Source organism: Ascaphus truei, chromosome 3 (assembly GCF_040206685.1).
Source record: "Ascaphus truei isolate aAscTru1 chromosome 3, aAscTru1.hap1, whole genome shotgun sequence".
Classification (NCBI taxonomy): Eukaryota; Metazoa; Chordata; class Amphibia; order Anura; family Ascaphidae; genus Ascaphus; species Ascaphus truei.
Window position 1 is genome coordinate 410,522,631 of NC_134485.1, and position 21,851 is coordinate 410,544,481.

The 21,851-nt window shown below is 41.1% G+C and overlaps 1 protein-coding gene and 1 long non-coding RNA gene across 2 annotated transcripts in view; both read left to right on the forward strand.

Annotated features, from left to right (window-relative positions):
* Positions 1-21,851, forward strand: part of TENM4 (teneurin transmembrane protein 4) — a 1,230,300-nt gene that overhangs the window by 801,948 nt on the left and 406,501 nt on the right.
* LOC142490389 (uncharacterized) lies at positions 10,470-12,478 on the forward strand. The gene is made up of 2 exons (XR_012800050.1): positions 10,470-10,690; positions 11,831-12,478. It is a non-coding gene; the product is annotated as an uncharacterized LOC142490389 (long non-coding RNA).

Sequence of the window (21,851 nt, forward strand, 5' to 3'; positions counted from 1 at the left end):
TGTGAAGGTGCCAGGGTATTAAAGGTCACCAAGATGCCCAAGCTGATTGACATTAGACATTACCTGCTGGAACAGTCCTATTAACTAGTCTGCACCAGATGATGCACATTAAACAATTGCAGGGATTTAAGTCTCTCTGAGGAGTTAGCCAGGGCAAGTACTGCAAAGGAATTAAAAATATATGGAACAGAAGCCCCCTCCGGGGTTTGTCTACAGTAGAGACAAGTTGTTACAGTAAGTAAAATGGACAAACTTGGTGTCCTTCCTAACTACGTTTCATGGGTGTTCCCAAGAGAAATACCTTTTCAGGGCTGCTACAGAGGGGCATTCAGGCAAAAAATGTAAATGAAATACTTACCAATGTTCTGCATATGCCTTGGTTTAAAATGTTCAGCGAGTCTGAAACCATAAGGCATCTTGTAGCCCATGTATTTGAATGGGCTGTAAGTTGCTTAATGGAATCGCATTACTTAGTAAATACAGGTGCGCCGACGAGTATTCTAAAACTTGCCTTAAACTTGCCTTGGAAAATCTGGGGCTATCACCAACAAGACCCGGGTACATGCTAGGTACATGCTGGGTACATGCTGCAACATTTCAGTGACATTTCTGCAGAGACTAATGGCCCATCGGATTAACACAGCAGGGGTCCCTGGCAGGCCCATTCAGTTTGAATGGGACTGCAAGGGACCCCCGCTGTTAATCCGATGGGCCATTAGTCTGTCTGCAGAAATGTCACTGAAATGCTGCAGCATGTACCCAGCATGTACCCAGCATGTACCTGGGTCTTGTTGGTGATTGCCCCAGATTTGTTTTAGAATACTCGTCGGCACTACAGTATGACCTTTTATTTCCCTAATCTGCCGTATTCAATATGGTAAGAACAAGGGTTGTGCACCAATAGTACAGTAACTATATTCAGTCCAATGAAAGTCAATGCATCATTAGTTATACTTTTTTTTGCCATTTTTTATAATACAGTAATAATAATTGTTTGTTCTTGTATAGCGCTGCTAGTTTTACGTAGCACTTTACAGAGACATTTTGCAGGCACAGGTCCCTGCCCTTGGAGCTTACAATGTATGTTTTTTGGTGCCTGAGACACAGGGAGATAAAGTAACTTGCCCAAATTCAAAAGGAGGGGAATTGAACCAGGCTCCCCTGCTTCAAACTCTTTGTCTTTACTCACTGAGCCACACCTTCTCTTATAGCGGTCTGGATGCAAATATTCATATCTTTTTCAGAGAGCACTATAGCTGTTCATCTAATGGTCCTTCAACATTACCCGTTTGACTAATGAGGACATTGTTACTACTTCTGTAGAAGATGAAAGGGCCAACAAGTGTGTGTAGGGGGAATGAGGTTCTGCAAAGAGTCCTGAAGAAGATCAGATAAAGGAAACATTAAAGGCTTAAAACAATCATTAATTTAATCACTGCCACTTATATTTAAAGATATGTGTGGTGGGGGGCTTATTATTTTACATCCACCAACTAAAAACTACAACAAGGAAATGTTAAGGAGATAAGCAGCAAATCAAAGCATTCTTAATATTGAACAATACCCCCATTTTTATCAATCTAATTTTATCTTCTAAATAATTTAACCAATGCCAAGTTTTAGGAAAGGAAATGAGTCATTTTATAAACTCCACAAAACCTAAGCAGATGCATGAGCAGGCCTGCAAAATAACAGAGAAAGGCAAGTGAAAAAAAATCTGTCATGTCAAAAGGCTACATCGACAGTTTGAAAAACAAAAAACAAAATTAGTAATATTAACTTCCAGGCTCCGAAACTAGTGAAACGTGGGAGTTCTGGGCAAAAAAGTTGTACTGATTCATTGAGTTCTATGAGACCACTTATACTAAATACCAGCGAGACTCGGAATGAGTGAGACTCACAGAAAACCAGGGAGAGCTGACGAGTCTAAATAAACACGGTGTACGCGGTGTAAATCAACATTCAAAAATAGAATAAACAATATATGCAGTGAAGTAAAACTTGCACAAAGCATCAAACAAATGCTGACACTTCTAAATGTATTATTCTAGCCGGATTAACTTTTGAGGTGTATACTCTACTCCGTGAAAAAAAAACAACAAGTGAAATTGGATTATCAACTTGATACTTTGGTCTGAAAGCAATTCGTCTAAGTGCAGAGAACGCATTGGCAGTAGGAGGTTTTTTTTTTTTTTTAAATGAATTTGCTCTTTGAATTTTAGTTTCATGCTGAATGCTAAAAGGTGGCCATGATCTCATTAAAATGAATAACATTTAAAGGGAATTCTTTAAGGGCAAACAGTTCCGGTGCAAGATGTAATTATGAAAAAGGAATTGTGATGATTATGGGGGACTTCTAGAATGGGGAAGTCACTTAAAGATGGCTCTGGACAAGAACAAAAAATATGCAAAGAATTCAGTGTAGAAACTCCAGCTTTGTAACATCTGTAGCCTTTGAGATGAAGGTATAGTGGTTAGAGCAGCTCAGCGGGATCGCTGGGGTGCGTTCACTATGAGGCCAGCAGACCAGGGCAGTCTGTGATATTGGTGGTGGTTAGGACCAGTGGAGTATGTTCACTAGTCACAGGGGGTGTTCACTTTCCTCTAGGCCACTAACCAGGGACTCGGGCAGCGATAGGAAGTCCAACTGAACGACATGGGCTTAATTTACCAGAATGCAAACAAGTAACATTCACTGGGTCAGCCCAGGCTAGGGGCACAGTCCTTAGGGCAGGGGTTTTCAACTCGGTTCCTCGAGAACCCCCCCCCAACAGGTCAGGTTTTAATGATATACCTGCTTCAGCACAGTTGGCTCAGTCAAAGACCGGAACACAGGTCTTCGACTGAACCACTGATAGAGCCACCTATGCTGAAGCAGGGATATCCTGAAAACCTGGCCTGTTGAGTGGGTTTTGAGGAATGGAGTTGAGAACCCCTGCCTTAGGGTGTTGGGAGGTGAATTAAGTGGAGACTTGGTCCCTTTGGGTGTAAACTAGGGCAATCATTTCCCAGTTGGTTGAAGCAGGGGCCTACTGCTTCCTGAGTCTCTACTACTTGTAGATCCCATTGTTTCTGGGTCTCCCACTTGAATGGTTAACTCTTTAACTCTCAGACATAGCTTGCCAGAGGGGCCATTGCCTGGGAAACTCCAACTAGTGTTTGTGCTCTGGTTATTCCTAATTCTTTCCAAGGGGACTTTCCTTCTCATATATCCTTCCCAGAGCACTCTGATCAGGCGCGCGCGCGTGTGTGTGTGTTTGTGTGTGTATATATATGTATTTATATACGTGCAGCCACATTGCAGGATCTTTGCTCTCACATTATAGGCAGGAAGCATAAGAATCTGTTAGCAGGTTTATTCTTGCAGGCGTAAAACAGAGCAACAATAAAACAAAATACCTAGCTCCTCTCTGAGCACTAACTACACAGTACCCATCTTGGATGTATATCCCGCTTTCCGGTTAAACAAATCTTGGGGATAACTGAATCACAGGCAGCGCAACATTGGCAGCATAAATTGTCCTTCCTTTAGGCTCCCGAGGGAAGTCTATTGCCTGTGCCAGGCGCATCCTCTGAACAGCTTGGCTTCCTCCTGGATAACCTGGTTCACAGCCGCAGGGTCCTGCAGCTCCCAGGTACACCCTTCTGGGCAGTCCTCACAGCCTCTTGACCTGTCTCTCCAGGTTCTGGAGCACACACAAACACACTATGTGTATGCTTCATCTCCTTTACCAAGGTATTAACGAATAATGTTATTAATCAAAACCGTATCACATGAAAAAGGGTAGTTGTAAGCTTTTGAAGACATAAGAACAAATTCAGGAAAGATAAACTGTGGTCAGTCATCTTTCCAATTTGCCAGATTCTTATGAGAGTGAGAGAGAGAGAGAGAGAGAGAGAGAGAGAGAACACACCCCATGCATGAGACAGAACAGGAACACAGTGCATAATCTTTAATTATTATCCCATTCATCCCTACCTGCAGCCTCTTGTACTGATCCTAACCATACAATCAATTGCACACGAGCATCATGCAGGAAATCTGTTTGCCTGAAGCACGGCTCTGTATGCTAAATGAAGGCCATAAATACATGATATACGGATGTATAAAGCAAATAGATCAGAATTGGAGATATATATATATATCCAGGATCCAAGTGTGGCATGTCAATGATGCCACGAAAATGAGACAGAGCTCTGCCGTTGGGATCTTGTATATATCCCACCGTTATTGAGGGTTCATTCTGCAAAAAAGCCAGAAATTCCAGGAACTTCCAATTGGCATTACTTGTTCTTTTGGCAGATGTTGTTCTGTAATTTGCTTCTCAGCAATAATTATCATAGGCACTGTAGGTTTTCATTTAGCCTCAGCTGTAAGTGAAACACTCTCAGCCCACCCAATCTGTTGATTAAACTAAGACGAATATTTGGGGACATCCTGCAGAGAAATTTAGTGAATAAAAAAGGTCCACGCTTTGTTCTGTTTCCCTCCCCCCAAAAGGAACAATAATGTCGCCCTTCCATCTTTCTAAGCACATCAGGGAGTCGTTAATTCCACTACAGAGTACTGCATGGATCATGGCTCACCAGTTCTGCACTTGCTTCACAGATCTTCTCATGAATTAGATCTATGCCGGTTTCTTTGTATTTCTTTTGTAGAGGAAATAAAGGCAAGTTCTTAAAAGTGATCGTGAGTCTGGCAAAGCTCCGGGGAGGATCAGTTATTTTGAAAATCGAAGAGGAAGGGGAGTAGCCAGGCTAACAGGATGGTGGAACAAGAATGTGCAAATGTTCTGATGCTATAGTAATAGTAAAAATATTTTGCTTGTATCTGCCTTGTAAAGGTTTATTAACGAATGCTGCAGTATGACTTGAAAGACAGACACAGAGATAAATAAAAAATCTTAAAAATTGGAGATGCAATATAAGAATTTGCTAGGAAGTACATGTTGGTTGGCACATCCCTGGTAACTGACTCAGTCCCTGGTAACTGACTGGTCAACAGTGGGGTTGGGATCCAGTCCAGTCTTTCTTGAGAGCTGTCCTACAAAAGTTTGAGACCAGCAAATGAAAGCACAAAACCAGGACTGGATCACAAGTACATTGTTTGCCTGGAGTTAGCCGGCAGACATGAACTTACAGTGTTCCTTGTCATATTTCCTGTGGTGAGCACAGACTCTGAGATTTGTGCTTTTCATGCAGGCATGTTTCCAACAACTGAGATACCTAACGGGACATGCCCCATAGCATGTAATGTAAAACATTTCACTGGTTATAAATCAGCATCAAATATGTCTAATGGAAATATGGTGTTCCTTAGATATATTCTAACTAATTAATTGTTTCACTTATTATTATTAATTATTATTATGAAACTGTAATAAAGTTTTAACAACATGGCCAATGTTTCTCCATTCTGCCTGTTCCTGCATTTTTCAGGGTTTGGCTAAATCAGTATAGTGATTAGTTTACAAATTAACGTTAGCCACCCGAGTGTGGCTTTTTTTGTAAAGAACATTGTAATAGTCGTCCAGTTGCAACTGCTCAAAAATTAAGGCTAATAACCAGGAAGTGATGCATCGATTCACTGTATAGACTTGTAGAAGAAGATTGGTTCAGTTGCATATACTCTCCATGTCTTCCCACACTGGTAATAATATTGCAGTAGCCTTCTTTGGGTTACCACAAATCCAAGCCTAGAAGAGATGCGACAATTATCTTTCCATTTTCACCAAATAACATTTTTGGAAAGTTGCAAGTTCTGACTTTTCAGCCCTGACACAACCTTGTTAACCCTTTCATCCCGCTTGTGATAGGGTTCAATCTCGGGTTGGTTCAAAGTCACGTTTGCAGAACAGCACAACGTGCTTGTCCAGCAGAGAAGTGCAACGCGGTCAGATCTCATTTTACAAACATTCATGCATTGAGAATTTCACTTTAAAGGTCAAGCGTTTGGGCACATTTTGTATTTCTTTAGGTATCAAATTAAAAAAAAAAACACTGTCAAATGTTGTTGTCTAACAACCTGCAAACACAGGGGTGATATTTAATTCCTGAGTACAGACATACCCGCATTAACGTACGCAATGGGTTCAGAAGCATGTATGTAAAGCGAAAATGTACTTAAAGCGAAGCGCTACCTTTTTTCCACTTATCGATGCAAGTACTGTACTGCAATCGTGCAAACGTGCATAACTGATGTAAATAACGCATTTGTAACAGGCAATTCCCACTTGCGCACAGCTTTGGTACAGGTAGGGAGCCGGTATTGCTGTTCAGGACGTGCTGACAGGCGCATGCGCGAGCTGCCGTTTGCCTGTTGGGCGATATGTCCTTACTCTCGAGTGTACTTAAAGTGAGTGTCCTTAATCCGGGGTATGCCTGTAGTATATCTACTGTTCGGTCTAATAGATTAATAGGTGTCACCATAGTATGGAACAATGATTGAATTGTTATGCATAGATATATAATCTTATAGTATTAATTGAGGTCTCCGTTACTTACACTCACTCTGAATAATCCTTGGCAATCTCCCTGTGCCTCAACCGCACTGAGGGTAGTTTGGTTTTAGTGGCTCACATCAAACCCTTATTCTTCATTTTAAGCCGTGTGTATAATCCTATTTGTGCTACAGTAGACAAATAGAGGAAAAGTCGGCGGTCACTTTCATCCATGGCTGAGTTCCTATATACGCAGTGACCGCCGACTTTTCCTCTATTTGTCTACTCTACGTCTACGGCTGGGGCACGCCAAGGATCCCCTGCACTACGGGACATACGTCACGATACCTCCTCCCCTTGCAGTCGCGGGGATAGCCGGGATACGTGACGCGTCTTGTGAAACCCTCCCAGATTAACCAGGTTGGCGACGGCGATGACGTCATTCCGAAGCGCCGCACATGTGGAGCAAACGCCGGGAGTTCAACAGAGGGAGCAGTGAAGACACCAGGCGGGCAAAGGGCAGCAGGTACCGGTTGGCTTATCCGTGAGTACAAGAGGGGAGTTTTAAAAAGGCTTCTCATCCAGTCTCCTCACCAGCCCCTGCATAACGGCCCCCCCCCCTAGGTATTTCAAGTCTGCATTACTGTTGCATCATTTATCCGCATGAACGCATCACATGCTTATTGCAGTGGGATCGCTTCTTTCATCTCTACTTTTCACAGCATCCAAGGGTATTACTTGACCCATATCCAGTCACACACACTTCTCAGAGCACCGAACATCGTGGGGTTTACTCCCCTTATCCTATAGACTATTTGTGCTACAATTTGAAGAGTGACGGGGCACTCATTGGGAAGACTACTTAACATGTAGCTGCCAAGGAAGGGGTGTCCCTGGTAGAGATTTGGGAGCCTGCCCCTGATCCGATTCGCTGCAGTTTCGATCGATCTTTCCAAAAAAAGAAAAAATATAAACATTTCTATTGCCACCAAAAGATCTAGAGAAATGCTCCAAATGGGCTATTTTGCTTTATTTAAGTGGCGAAACAGCAGCAGAAATGTTTAAAAAAAAAAAAAACTTATTTTAAGTTTGTTCGAATTTTGATAGCAAAACTAATGGCAACTCGTGTAACGCACATTGCCCGTTGGCTTTAAGTGTTTAAGTGAACTTGTTGCGAACCTTTGGATCGAAGCAAACTCGAAACTCAAAAACGAAAAGGGTGAAACGTTTGCACAACTTTATTTAGTCCCTGGCAAGCAATCATTAGGGAGATCGGCAGACATAACATAATATAAAATGCTAGAAGACATTCGAGACCAGTGGACCAGCAATGAGACAGCTGGGTGCACAGTTCAGAGTTCACAATGTCATGTCATGAATATATGTTATGTATTTTGTTGCAAGGGTAAAATATGTAACTTGCATTTAGGTCACAAGGGGTCATATACAGTAGATCAGGAGTGCGCACATTTTTCAGTGTTCGCCCCCCCCCCCGCCTGCTCTCCCCTCTGCTCGCGCCCCCCTCCTTACCTTGTCTCTGGCGTTAAATGACACCGCAGGGTCACGTGGTATCCCGTTGCCAGGGCACCATGTTGCCTGAAGCCGCCGAGGCAAGGTAAGGGATGTTACAGAGGCCTCGCACGATCCCGCGGCATTGCATTTAATGCCTTTGGGGACGAGTGTGGGGCCTCGGTAAGCGCTGCACTCCCCCCCCCCCCCTAGAAAATCCTGCACCCCTTTCTCGCCCCTCAGTTTGCACACCCTGATGTAGATGACAATGAAGCTTTCTTCATTAAATGAGCTTATTAAATGATTTTTCTTTCCTACGGTCATTTTAAATAAATCCATTTTTAATGGTTATGAAATAAGGGGTCTCCAGAGCTAAACACATTAATTTCAGCTCTGGGCACCGCTTCCTTCCTGAGACACTTACCTCCATAGGGGCTGCCAGTTTCTTTCTGGTTCTTACATCTCCAGTGGACCACGATAGGAAGCCGCGATAGATAATGTCGTGGCTTCCTATTGACTCGTGTGCCACGGCAGATTTAAACCTCCATTTTATTTCCCCTGCAGTGCACGGTACAGATCGGAGGCACCTTAGGAGGTAAGGATCTCGGGACCCAGCGGATCCCCGGAACTGAAATGAATGTGGTTCAGCTTCGGAGAGCCCCTGCTTCTCACGTGTAAAAAATAAGGTGGAACTGTACCTTTTAAAGCACGAAGACCATGGTAATGATTAAACCCCTTGCCTTGCAAAGTTTTGCATTGCTTTCTCTTCTTGCAGCAAACATGTTAAATTACTAAAAGCATGAAGAGACGGAATATTTTACGTAAAAGCACCATAGCATACTGTATGATGAGCAAGTGCTGTAGTTGAAGGAAAGAAGCTTATACTAAAGGGATGTACTGTAACTCGTTTAGTACTGGAGGGCTGCCATAGATGCACTTCCCTTTCGCACTCAAGGGGTTAAGATAGTTAAGAAAAACACTGGGACCAGCACGCAGAGAACCTGCTGCTTTTGTAATTTAACGTACAGCAGGATAATCTGAATCTCCAAAGAGGATGTTCACTTTAAAATTGCAAGGAGAGAAGGGCTCACTGGACCCCCACTGATACATAAGATGCTTCTACACTTGGTTTTTTTTGTTGTCCTCATGGGTATAGATTAATCACCAAGGCATGTCATTTCAGCTGTATTATAAGTGTATGTAGCTGCATTCAAATTGTATCGTGTGATATGTTATATTAAAAATAGATCTTTTCTCATTAGGGCCACTAAATGGAACAAATTAAAAATCTAGAACAGTGCTTGATGCTCTCTCCTGGATAGGTAGGATCTATATATATATATAAATATATATACAAGGTCCGGATATTACAAAGTAACACCAGGGAAAGAATCCCTGATAAAGCATTCTTGGGGGGGCACAGTTGGGTAGGACAATGTATAATCCAAGCATATATCTCAAACTCGCTGAGGAGTCTTTCTGGACCTCACCATAAACTATGATGTCATCAATATAGCGGGCCCATAATTATATGTGACCAGTAAAGTTTTCCACGCTGAAAACCACCATTTCCTCCTACCAGCCCAGATATAAATTGGCATAGGTGGGAGCACAGGTGGTCCCCATTGCGGTGCCCTGGATTTGATGATATATGGTTTGATCAAACAGAAATACATTTTTCGTTAGAACGAAGTTCAACAAGTTCATAATGAATCCATTATGTAATTCTCAGCTGGTATCCCTGAATCTTAAATAATTTGAGACGGCATGCATTCCATGGGTGTGGGGAATACTAGTATAAAGTCCCCCCACATCCAGGCCTACCAGCAAGGTCTCATTATCAGCCACTACATCGTCCAATTTGAGTAACACATATTTGATGTCTTTGAGAAAGGAGGGAAGTGAGCTAACAAAAGGGCGTACGTAATACAGTGTCGAGATATCTACTGGCATTAGATGTTAGATTATTAATCCCCGACACAATCGGTCTCCCTGGTGGGGGTATTTTTCATTTATGAATTTTGGGGAGATGATAGAATGTTGCAATTTGGGGATTAACTATCATTATGAACTCAGATTCCTTTTTCGAGATAACTTTCTTGCTATACACTGTTTTTGTCAGTAGTCACCTATTGAATCCTCACAATAGCATTTGACTATTAGATACACCTTTGCAGGGGTAATTCACCTTAGTGAATAGTATTTTATTACAAGTATGTGATATGTATCTTATGTTATACCCGTGTTGATAGGGGAATATATTTGTATCAATAATAGGTATATCCTATGTCCATTATGTCCATCTGTAAGGACATTAACCCCTTTGGTGTAAAACATTTAGTTGTTTGGCTTAGGAGGAGCCAAACAATGTGTATATAGCCATACCTACCACCAGTGTTTTAAAGCTGCTGTTCAGGCAATATCCTGCATCTGTGTTTTTTTTAAATAAATCACTTCTGTAGTAAGAAAAAATACTTTTAGCATTTTCTGTTTAAAAAAAAAAAAAAAAAGGACACTCCCCTGTAGGAGGCAGGAACGGCGCGCAGCCGAATGAAAACCCGCAGCAGGTCGTGGTGGTATAGAAAAACGTTTATTTACACATCAGGATAAAAGAGTCTGGCGGATCCTCTGACGCGTTTCAGCCCGGGGGCCTTTGTCAAAGAGTGATCCGCTAGTGCACACGCAGCCCTAATATGAGATGTCAGCACTCAAAACACCTGTGGCCGGTGGATGATCAACAGGTGATTAAATGGACAAATCATTCAGGGAATACAAATTACACAGGTTAAGAAACAGATTGCAGATGTATGACATAACTAGATGTGTACTAATGAAAGTATACATACAAAACATTCCCAAACTCTGCAACTGATGAAAATATTAAAAACAATGGCAACCAGACTCACTAAGTATCAACATAAAATGAGAAATATAAACAAACTGCATCAAAATATGTTAAGCATAATAATACAGATGATGGACAAAGGATAGTAAACCTGGATAAATAAGATATACTATGTAACATTATATCTAATGTGACTGTACAAGACCACATGTAAGAATTGCAACTGTTGAATTGAAAAAATGGCAATGCAAAACATAAAAAAGACAATATTACACTATATAACTCTAAAGAAAATGTTGCAATTCCCAATCGACATTTAAACCATATGGATACAATGTATTGAGAGAAAAGATCCAGTACATTTCTCTCCTATTGAGGAGTTGAATTCTATCTCCACCTCTCACGTTAATGGGGACATGTGTGACATCTTTTTTCCGAATCAACCTCGCATGTTCAGAGATACGCACTTTAAGTGGTCTGACATATCTCTTATTGCACCCACATGAGATGACATAAATTACATAGCTGTTATTGCAATTAATGAAAGATCTAATCTTATGTCTATCTTTGGGGTACAATATGTGTATTCTCTTAGTGGGGACAGCAAATGGACACCATTTACACGTACCACATTTAAAAAATCCTTTAGGTATGTGTTCACTTGAACTAGAGGGACCTGAATGAAAAAGACTTCTAGACACTGAAGTAGCCAATGTATTGGCTTTTTTGAAAACAAATTTAGGGCCGCTTTTGGTAATGGGATCCAAATGAGAATCTAACTTAAGAACTCCCCAATGTTTATGTACAATTGAACGTATTTGGTGTGCTTGATGATTAAACTGTGTAATAAACAGAGGATTGGCCCCAACTTTATTTTGTTTCTGAGTTTTTTGTTTCCTGTAATGAATCAAGTTAGTACGGTCCATAGATTCAGCATCAATATATGCTGCTTTTACATCTTTTGGAGCATAAAAAAACAACTTTGAAAGACCAATTTTCTTGTATTCTATTTTAACAAGCATGCTTGTTCCTATAGCAACGATTTACATTCCCCATATTTAAAGATGTCGCCAAACTTTGCCGATCAATAGACAGAGAACGAATTGACCGGCAGCTATGCAGTTTTTAGGTAAGTAGAGATTGCCCAGATGAAACTATTGAAGTTAAAAAAAATAAATAAAAAAAAAAAAAACGGGAGACTGAACTGCAGCTTTAACTATATATATATATTATGCCCTGTATTTACAGTTATTTGATTACAATTTTATTATTTTGTCATTCTCTGCAGATGAATGAGATATCTGCTTGTATTATACAGTGTTCTACCCATCTGTGCCCCCCAAGAGTGCTTTCCCGTGTGTTACTTTGTAATATCCTGACCGTGTATATATGTATACCTACTTCCCTATGCACCAAGGGGGTTTTCTCTAAGAATACAGTATATTCTACCTATAATTGGTGAGCGACAGGCTAAAGTGTATATGTGATAGGTAGGATCTATTCAATAAAAGATCTTCTAGATTTTCCATACCTTACCCATCCCCACTAAGAGACCAGATAGATTTAAACTGCAACAGAAAAAAAATCTAATTTTATCTGGGACAAGGAAAAAAAGACAAGAGTACAACAAAAGATTTTCGTCCGCTCCACACCTTCAGTCCCCTGCTTACTATCTTACAATACAGCGGAGCAACTAGCCATTTGACGCTCTGGCATCTGGAGCATTGGCTTCTTAGTAGGTGTAGATAGAGGCGACTAAGAAAAAACCACTAGAGATTAAGTTGCTTCTGTAGCTCCCTGGCTCTTTTTTTTTTATAGATCTTCACACACATATATTTAAACATCATAACACATTCCCTAAAAATATAAATATAACCTGACTTTGGGAAACTCGAACATGCAGACTCTATTTCTTGATCCATGGTTTATGCCAGGCTGGTCGGGGAAGGACTTCTCCTGGTGGATGAAAGAAAGTGTTACCAGGCTTAAAGATCTTCTCCAGGGTGCAGCGATTAAATCCTATACTGTAGCTCCCCGAGGGAGGAGTACTTTAGATATCTGCAATTGAGTCACTTTGCCTGCTCCTGGGTTTCATACTATTTTTGTACCTACTATGAGTTTATCTTCCCCAATAAGTGGAAGCCTGATATCTGGCTTGTTTCAATCCATTATATCAAATAACGTGAAATGTAGTTGGTGGGTGGTCACAGCAACAGGAACTCAGCCGGATACATAAATGAATAAAAACAGCTTTATTGCACTGTAGTGCTGCGCATCACACCCGAGGAGACGAGACCAGCCAGGCACAGGCATTGAAGAGACCGGGTCGGGTAAGGGCAGCAGGCTTTTCCAGTGTGAGTACACGAGAGGGGTAGCCTTTTGGTTGCCTCTTTTCTTGTCTCGGATTTCCCCTGTGTACTAGCCCCCCACCCAGGTTGCACTTTATATCGTTATCTGTCAGAGCCTGGCTGTTGTTCTCCTCCACACAGGATCTTCAAGCCTGCCCAGTAGCTGTTCATTTTCCTTTATACATGTACCAGAGACTGTTTACACACCACTAATACCAGTCCTGTTGTGGATATTTGTAGCACCGGACACTTGGGGTTCATTCCCACATACTACAAACTGACATTATATCAAATAATGCTGAACAAAATTGCCCTTTTGTGAGGCAATAGGAAGCAAAGATTGAGGAAAGTTTGGGGGTGGAGGAGTGGGACGAGATTTGGGAGGAGATAGCTACATCCTCAATTAACACTTTGGTAATGGAAAACAGCTACAAGGTCTATTACAGCTGGTATCTCTACCTGCCCCAACTAAATAAAATACATAAAAACACCAACACTATGCTACAGAGGTGGTGGTATGCCTGGCACTATGTACCACATGTGGTGGGAATGTCTGAGGATGTCCACATTATGGGGTCAAACGTTCAATTTGATGTCTGAAATCATTGGTCTCCCCCACACCCCAAACTCCAGGGAGGTCCTTCTCAATTGACCTCCAGAAGGAATACCCCAAACAATTCCAGAAAATGATTAAGCATATTCTCTCGGCTACTAGATGTTGTATCTTGGCAAATTTGAGACAAAGGACCTCGACAATCTTAGTGGTGGAAACTGTATTTGGCACTTTGTTAATGGAAAAACATACTGAACAGCCTTTTTAAACGATAAAGTCTCAACATTTAGGAGGATTTGAGAGTCCTCTCGTTACAAAAGAGGTCAACTGATTCTAGATGCAACCTCTCTTATGATCTAATGACTTGGTACGAAATACCAGAGAGAAATGATAACTGATCACTAATTTTCTATTGACTCAATTATATTTCCGATCTTGCAGAATTACTCCGTGATAAATATGTCCTATAATACCCCCTACCCCTCCCTTATCTCTCTCTCTCTCTTTATACACCTTCTCTTAATGTGGTATGTATCTTCATATGATTTGTATGCAAACCCCATCTTCTTTTCTTCTTTCTGTATCCCTGAAATGAAAAAGAAAAAAAGTTACATAAATATATATATATGTTTTTATAAACAGACCTAACTCCTATGCACAGAAAGGGTTAAAGGTGAAACCCCCCAAAAAGGCTTGCTCTTAAAATAAATTAATTAATTTAAAAAAAAAAAATGGAAAAAATATATATAATAAATATATAAATATATAATAAAATACAATGCGGATGATGCATGTTATATATATATATATATATATATATATATATATATATATATATATATAAAGCAGAAAATAGCCGTGTTAGTCCAGTTGCGATAAATGAGTTCTTCAGTATTAGGTGATACCTTTTTTATTGGACTAACAATTTATGTCATAGGATAAGCTTTCGAGAGTTCTCCTCTCTTCTTCAGGTCAAGCAATACTGATATACAAAGGATTCAATGGCTAAAACAGTGTAGAGAGAGGGGGAAAAAACAGATATTCACTGTAGATAAGGTAGGGTGTTAAGTGTTTGAAGCCAGGGGACAGTGTCAAAGAAAGGTGGGTATATATATATATAGACAAGCATGCATCATCCGCATTGTATTTTATTAACTTGTTCGTAGAAATAATGAAGTGTAATAAACATTTCGCCACTATGCTCCCGTAAGAGAACATTGTGCCTTCCACTATCCGTTCTAAAAATGGTTTAAATGATGAGAATCGATCTCCGAAGTTTTACTTTGTTACAGATAAAATCACTGCAGAGCGCATTGAAAAGGTTTGTTAAAGATTACAATGACAAAAAAAAAGGATTTTTGTAAACGGAATATAGTGAATTGTGCTCTTAGTAAACCTTTTAATACTCTCTTTAAAGTTATTTTTTTCCTTACTTTCTCTTTTTCTTTCTCTGATTTATATTGTGTTTTTAATGGATAGTTGCTGAGATGACACATACTGTACTAGCATTTTCTAAGCGTTACACACCTTAAAGCACCAGGTCATTCAAATGAATGGTCCGTAAGGTGTCTTCCAGCATTATAAGGTGTCTTATGGTACAGTATAACACTGCTTACTATACAGTATATGGCCCTAAATGAGTACAATTTCCAAGAAGTCAATTTTAAAGTAAGCAGAGTGCTGAATTTAAGAATGTTTTGATTTTCCTTTTTTCCTCTCAAATACCTTTTAGAGGAAAGGCCCATTTAAACATGGATGTTAGCTCACTGTTTGTTACTTGCAATTTGGTACAGATTGCTAAGATTTGTGCCTTTCTGAATCTCCTGGGGAGATGGGTTTATGTAAACTCAGATTTAAAGGTTGGTACACAAATGATTTATAAAGTGATGGTAAGAGATGCAAACCTTCAAGGGGCTCTCAGGCCAGAGTATCGAGTCTTTCTTTCCACGTCTCCGCCTGATGATGTCAGTGGCTCTGCCTGATGATGTCAGTGTTCCTCCAAAAAAGCCAGGGGAGCGTGTCTCGTAGTCATAAAAAATAAATGAAAAACATCACATAGTACAGTAATGCTTAAAAATCAGTGATTCTACTGTATGTGAAAAGCTCAAAAATGACTTCTCACATGAAAGTAGCCAAAATCAAGCAGCCATCCAAATTAAGGGGTGTATGTGCCCTTAAGTTGGATGGCTGCTTGATTTTGGCAACTTTCATGTGAGTAGTCATTTTTGAGCTTTGCACATAGAATCACTGAGTTTTAAGCATTACTGTACTATGTGATGTTTTTCATTTATTTTTTATGACTACGAGACACGCTCCCCTGGCTTTTTTGGAGGGACAGTTGATGCAAGCAAAGTGGAACAATCTTTATTCAAGGGTTGCAGTGTGTTTTTCAGTCTCTTATTCACTTCAATTAAAATAGTGCACTTTGTTATTTAGGCACGATTATTTATAATTGTTTATATCACTATCACGTATTTACACATTATTAAGGGGTTATTTTATATTTTTTGTGGTTTGTTAGAGCGCTATCGAGCACCTTTTTATTTTTGTTGATAATGTCAGTGGGCAGAGCGTTGAGTTGGTGACGTTGTTGGATACAGGTGTTTGGATACAGGCTAGGAAGTAGGCCAAAGAGTTAACCCTATGTGTTTCGCTTCACAGCTTCAGGGGTGATAACTGTAAAGCGAAACACTTTCTATTCTCTCCAACTTTCCCACTCTCCTCCTTCTATGCTTGCGCCTATACACTGCACCACTAATTACACAACTCGTTCCCAACAACATCTACACCCCTCAATAAAAAGCACCCCCACAAATCCTCTTCTGACCTCTCTGTCCCTCTATTCCTCATTGCTGCTGGGGATCTCTCTCCTAATCCTGGAACCAGCCATATACACACCTACTCGTGCCTATGCGTTCCCCTGCCTCCTCCCTCCCTGCTAATAGTGTTAACCCATCTAATTTAATACCGACCAACCTGAAAACTCACCTCTTCAGTTGAGCATCTCAATAGTCTGGACTCATGCTACTGTGCCACACTCTGTCCCTCCTACCAACCATTGTGATCAAGCACTGGCATCTACTGCACTTATTCCCTCACCTGCTGTCTCTGTAAGTATCACAACATACCACTTAGATTTAAAGCTCTCCAGGCAGGGATTTCATTTTCTTTTGTCTGAATTTGCTGCACTTATTGTATTATTATAATTCCTTGTAATGTATTGTTTTTGTGAAGCATTGAGTACATTGTCTGCACTATATTAATATATATATATATATATATATATATATATATATATATATACACATACATACATACATGAAGAAGCTGTAAAGCGAAATGCATTGGGTTAATTCCCTGGACTTCCTGTAAAATTTGTGAGTGCCCAGATATGACCATGACCAGTCCCCAAGTCATATCTGCGACATACTACACCATATTGCTTTTTTGTGTCCTCTATCCTATACTGTTAGGTCACCACTCGAACATATTTATATTTATATATAAAGGTGTGTGTGTGTGTGTGTATAGAATATAACTTGTGAGCACATTCATATGTCTTAGACAGGTCTGCAACCCTGCCTTTCACCATTATCACCTAGCATACAGTGCTCCCGCTGCAGCAAGGGATTCTGGGAAATGACATGCAATTGAGCACACAATGTGTCACCTTTTGCCTGAAACCCATATAGCTCATATAGCTTTTAAACACATCATGGGATTAGATGCAAAGCCAGTCAAACCACTCACATACTGATGCAGCAACGAGTATCCGAACTTGCCTGGGAAAATCTGGGGCAATATCCCAGTAATGCTGCAACATTTCTGTGACATTTCTGCAAACAGACTAATGGCCCATCGGATTAACACAGCGGGGGTCCCTGGAAGTCCCATTCAAACTGACCAGGGACCCCCACTGTGTTAATTCGATGGGCCATTAGTCTGTTTGCAGAAATGTCACAGAAATGTTGCAGCATTACTGGGATATTGCCCCAGATTTTTCCCAGGCAAGTGTTCGGATACTCGTGGCTGCATCAGTATACTGTATATCAAAAAGTAGTATAACTTCTAATATGTGTGAAAAATAATAATCAAGTGAGAGCAAATGAATGTGGGAAAGGATATCCCTAATTTGTCTGGTGCAGCTCATGTGAGGAGCGTTCCAACTCATCTGACAGAAATAGAACAAATGACAGAGCGCAAACAGGCCCAGTGAGTAATATGTGCAGCACCATGCTAGGGACGTGAATGTGTTAATCACAGATGGTGCTCAAAACAGTGAATGAGAACCTACTCATATTAGGTGGATAGGATTCAAACGATACGTGAATCCTTAACAGCAGCTTGGTAATAGATATTCAATGATGATCATGATGAACACATGAAGACAAAATGCAAGAGGGAAGGGCATAGTGTGATACTGTTTTGAATTAAAATACACAAGGCTGTACAGATTACACTCACAATTAGCCAACAGGCAAAGGGCAAACAGATCGCAAAGAGTTTCACAGAAAGCTGTCCGCTCCAGTCCTCCTCTCAGTGCTGTGGATGTACGTGTCCCCCGTTTTGGCGTGTGATGTCACTTCCGGTGGTAAAGTTAGCGCAACATTCAAGTCTCAGTCTCTTCCGCGTCTCCACAGGCACCAACCACCAAACGGAGAATCACTTGGGGAGTGTCTGCAGTCTCTTATGGAAGCCTAATGCGTTTCCTCCCTCAGAGCTTCATCAAAATCTGTTGTAAGACTGAGGAGGAAAATGCTGAGAGAAGAATGGAGCGGTTAGCTTTCTCTGAGACCCTTCGTGGGCAACCCTGTATATTCATCGAGCCGATAAGGCAATAGCTGTCTGCGCCTCTGCTTGCACTCTGCATATTTTTGCCTCAGTCAGCTTGATATAGCCCCAGAAATACACAGTATACATAAATGTAGATGTGTTGTACACAAAGGACAGAATAACACAGGTTCACCCCTATTTCCAACCAATACAACACAAGATCCATAAACACAGTGGCTCCCAGAAATGTATAATACCCCTACACATTTATAATCCACACACGTCAGTGTTCGTGTGGATATTCCCCCTTACCTACCACTTGCCTCTTGTTGCAGTGTATACGATGCAGGCCAACGCCTTGAGCTGCTTTGCCTTGCCCAGATCACTTTGTTTCCTTGCACACACTGTATTCTCCAGCGAAGTAGCTGCAAATTAGTTTCCAAGCAACACACACTAATTTTTTTTTTTCTTTTAAGAAATGAGGAGACATGCATTGCTTTCTGGTTGTAAGTAAATCTCCAACCTCGCTTTAGGGCTCCTGCTACACGTAAAACAGATTGTGTTTATAAAATGGGACAGGCCGCATTAAGCGTTGCCATTTGTGTCTGCGGTGTAGCATTTTGTATAATAGAAGTTCTTGGATTGCACATGGAAATACGTTTCCTGGCAATGCATTTGCCTTTTTTTTCCTGTAACCTTAAATTGAGAATTATATTTCTTCATGAAACTTGGCACTGACATCACAAGGCTCCTCGAAGTCATATTTTATCCTAATCACAACATTTCAGAATGCAGTTTTCATAGTGTACACGAAAGCATCAGTGATTTACTCTGGGATTCCTGCCTCCTTACAAAGACCCGTATTATTGAACCGTGATGAAAAATACAATTTGCATTTTATTAGGCGCCAGGGAGATCTATTACCTGCCCGCCATATTTCTTCATCTTGTTGGAGATTAGATCCTCTTGCTCTCTGCATTGCTGCTGCTGCTGCCTCCTTTTTCCACATCATAAAAAATACGATACGAGTGGAATCAGCATCATCTTGTATATTTGCCCACCGGCATTTATTTATTTTTTATTCTATTTTTTTTCAGATATACATGTGCTCTGTCTTTCAAACAACCGTCCAAAAGCAGTTTTTAAGAACACATGAAATGTAAGCTTTTTGAAATGTCACATTATACTTTGAAACAAAAAAGCATTGACATGCGTAATCCTTGATACTGCTTTAAAATGCCTTTCCTTGTTGATGTACGTTTAATACCGCAATCTCGTCTAAATTCTATATATTTTTTTTCCATTACCACATAGGACCCAGGAAGGTTCTATGTAACCACACTGTTTTTCACTCCAGGTTCACATTTAGTTACTGGTATTTAAAGAGGGTATGTAAAATGGCCGTCCAATAGTTAGTTGTAAACAATGACGTTGGCCCACCTGGTGCGCCATTTTGTTTTCTCTAGAGAGCGCACAGACACTGGTGACTACACCAGCACATTTCTCAAGAGGCTGGGATCTCCTGCGCTGAAAATGATGTGGTTTCGCTCTGGAAGACCTTCGGGTTCCAATGCTGGAGAAATAAAATTAAGTGGGCGGGATGGCTGCTTTAAGATGCCTTTTTATGCTATCTGCAGGGATTCTTTACTCTTATCTTTTTAAGCTGTACAGTGGGTGTTTTCTTTTAAGTGTTGTGTGTTTGAGATTGAAAACATTTCTTCTGTTGTTCTCCAGCAGCAAATTAGGTTTGCTGTGGGGTTGTGATACTTAATAAAATCAATATGAAAGGGAAACATAGATTAAATGGTAGTGCAGCCATGAAGAACCGCCATGTTGGTTCATTAGCAGCGCAAGACTTGACCACACCTCGACCCCGATAATGGGTACCACGACTTTTAACTCTTAATAGCAAGTCATTATTTTGCCTTTTTTGATTCAATGGGTACAGTGAGTTCTCAGGATAAATAGTCAGGAAATAGTCAGGAAAATAAAGTTCTACAACAGATATTTTGCATTCCATTATTATTCTTATTGGGGGGGGGAGTTTCAAAAGAAAATATATATAAATGCTCAATCACTTGGGAGAGGGTTCCAACATAGCAAAATCGGTGGAAAAAAGCACCATATGTCAGGAGTAGCCAAAATGTGTCATAGAAACAGTTTTTTGGACGCTTGTCAGGGGTGACAAACTCCAGTCCTCAAGGGCCACCAACAGGTTTTGAGGATACCCCTGTCTCCATCAGACCTTCTATCACCACCGGTGCTCTGCCACCATACCTACTGACCTCAGGGCGAGTTGCTTCAGGTCACCTCTCCGTCACCGCCAACGCCTATCGAAGCCTCAGGGCACCTCTGATTCGCAGGACCCTCAGCGCGAGTCAGTAGCGGGAAATGTGAAAATATGTCCTGCCTGTTGGCGACCGTGCTGAGTATCCAGCACGTCGTAGTGGCAAAGGTGCCCTGTGGCTGTATAAGGCGCTGAGCCAGGGCCGGCAAGGAAAATTGCAGGACAGTGGTACGGGGTCTCTTACCTTCTCCTGCGCGATCTCTTGCTGCCAGTATACCTCCTCAGAACTCCATGGTGTCAAATAGCGTCACGTTGCCATGACAACGGGACAACATCTGGTGACATTCCCTTGTCATGGCAACGTGGCGCCATTTGACGTCGCGGCAACATGAGGAGGGCTACTGACAGCAAGAGATCATGCAGGAGAAGGTAAGAGAGTTACAAAGGCCCCGCACAAAGAGCGCAGGTCCTCCTGTAACCGCGGAGCACGATAGCACCGCCATCAAGCCGGCCTTGCGCTGAGGACACGCTGCGGAGGTGCCCGGCTGGGAGAGGCACCTAGCCGCGACCGCGGCCAAAATGTCGTAGACCTCCAGGATTACTGTATGTGTCTAGGGAAATACTTTCAGCTTTGTTGGTGTATTTTTTTTTTGTAGTATTCTCTACCCGTCTCTGTCATCAGGAATTCACAATGAGAGTCGAGTGCTCATTTTCGAGCCGTTTAATGCAAATCTTGCTTCTTCTCCATTTTTTTTAATTGGAAATCCATGCTGTACAAGACAGGTTTCTGGACGGGTTATGACAAACGAAATCCATCCCTTTCACTAACTAAGCCGTTTTCACAGCCGTGTGCATAAAACGTGTGAAACTGTTATGTTACTGAATAGCAGCATGAAACATTTATAGTTTCTGAAGCTGCAGTGAGTTTGTGATGTCTCACTCCGCGTTCAGCTCTGCCGATTATGAGATTCTGTATTTGCTGTATTGTCTTTATTCTTCTAGAATTAACCTCCATGAACATAAAAACTGACAGCAGATAAGGACATCTTGACCCAACTATTATTTCTATTTCATCTGACTTACTTGAGATCCTGCT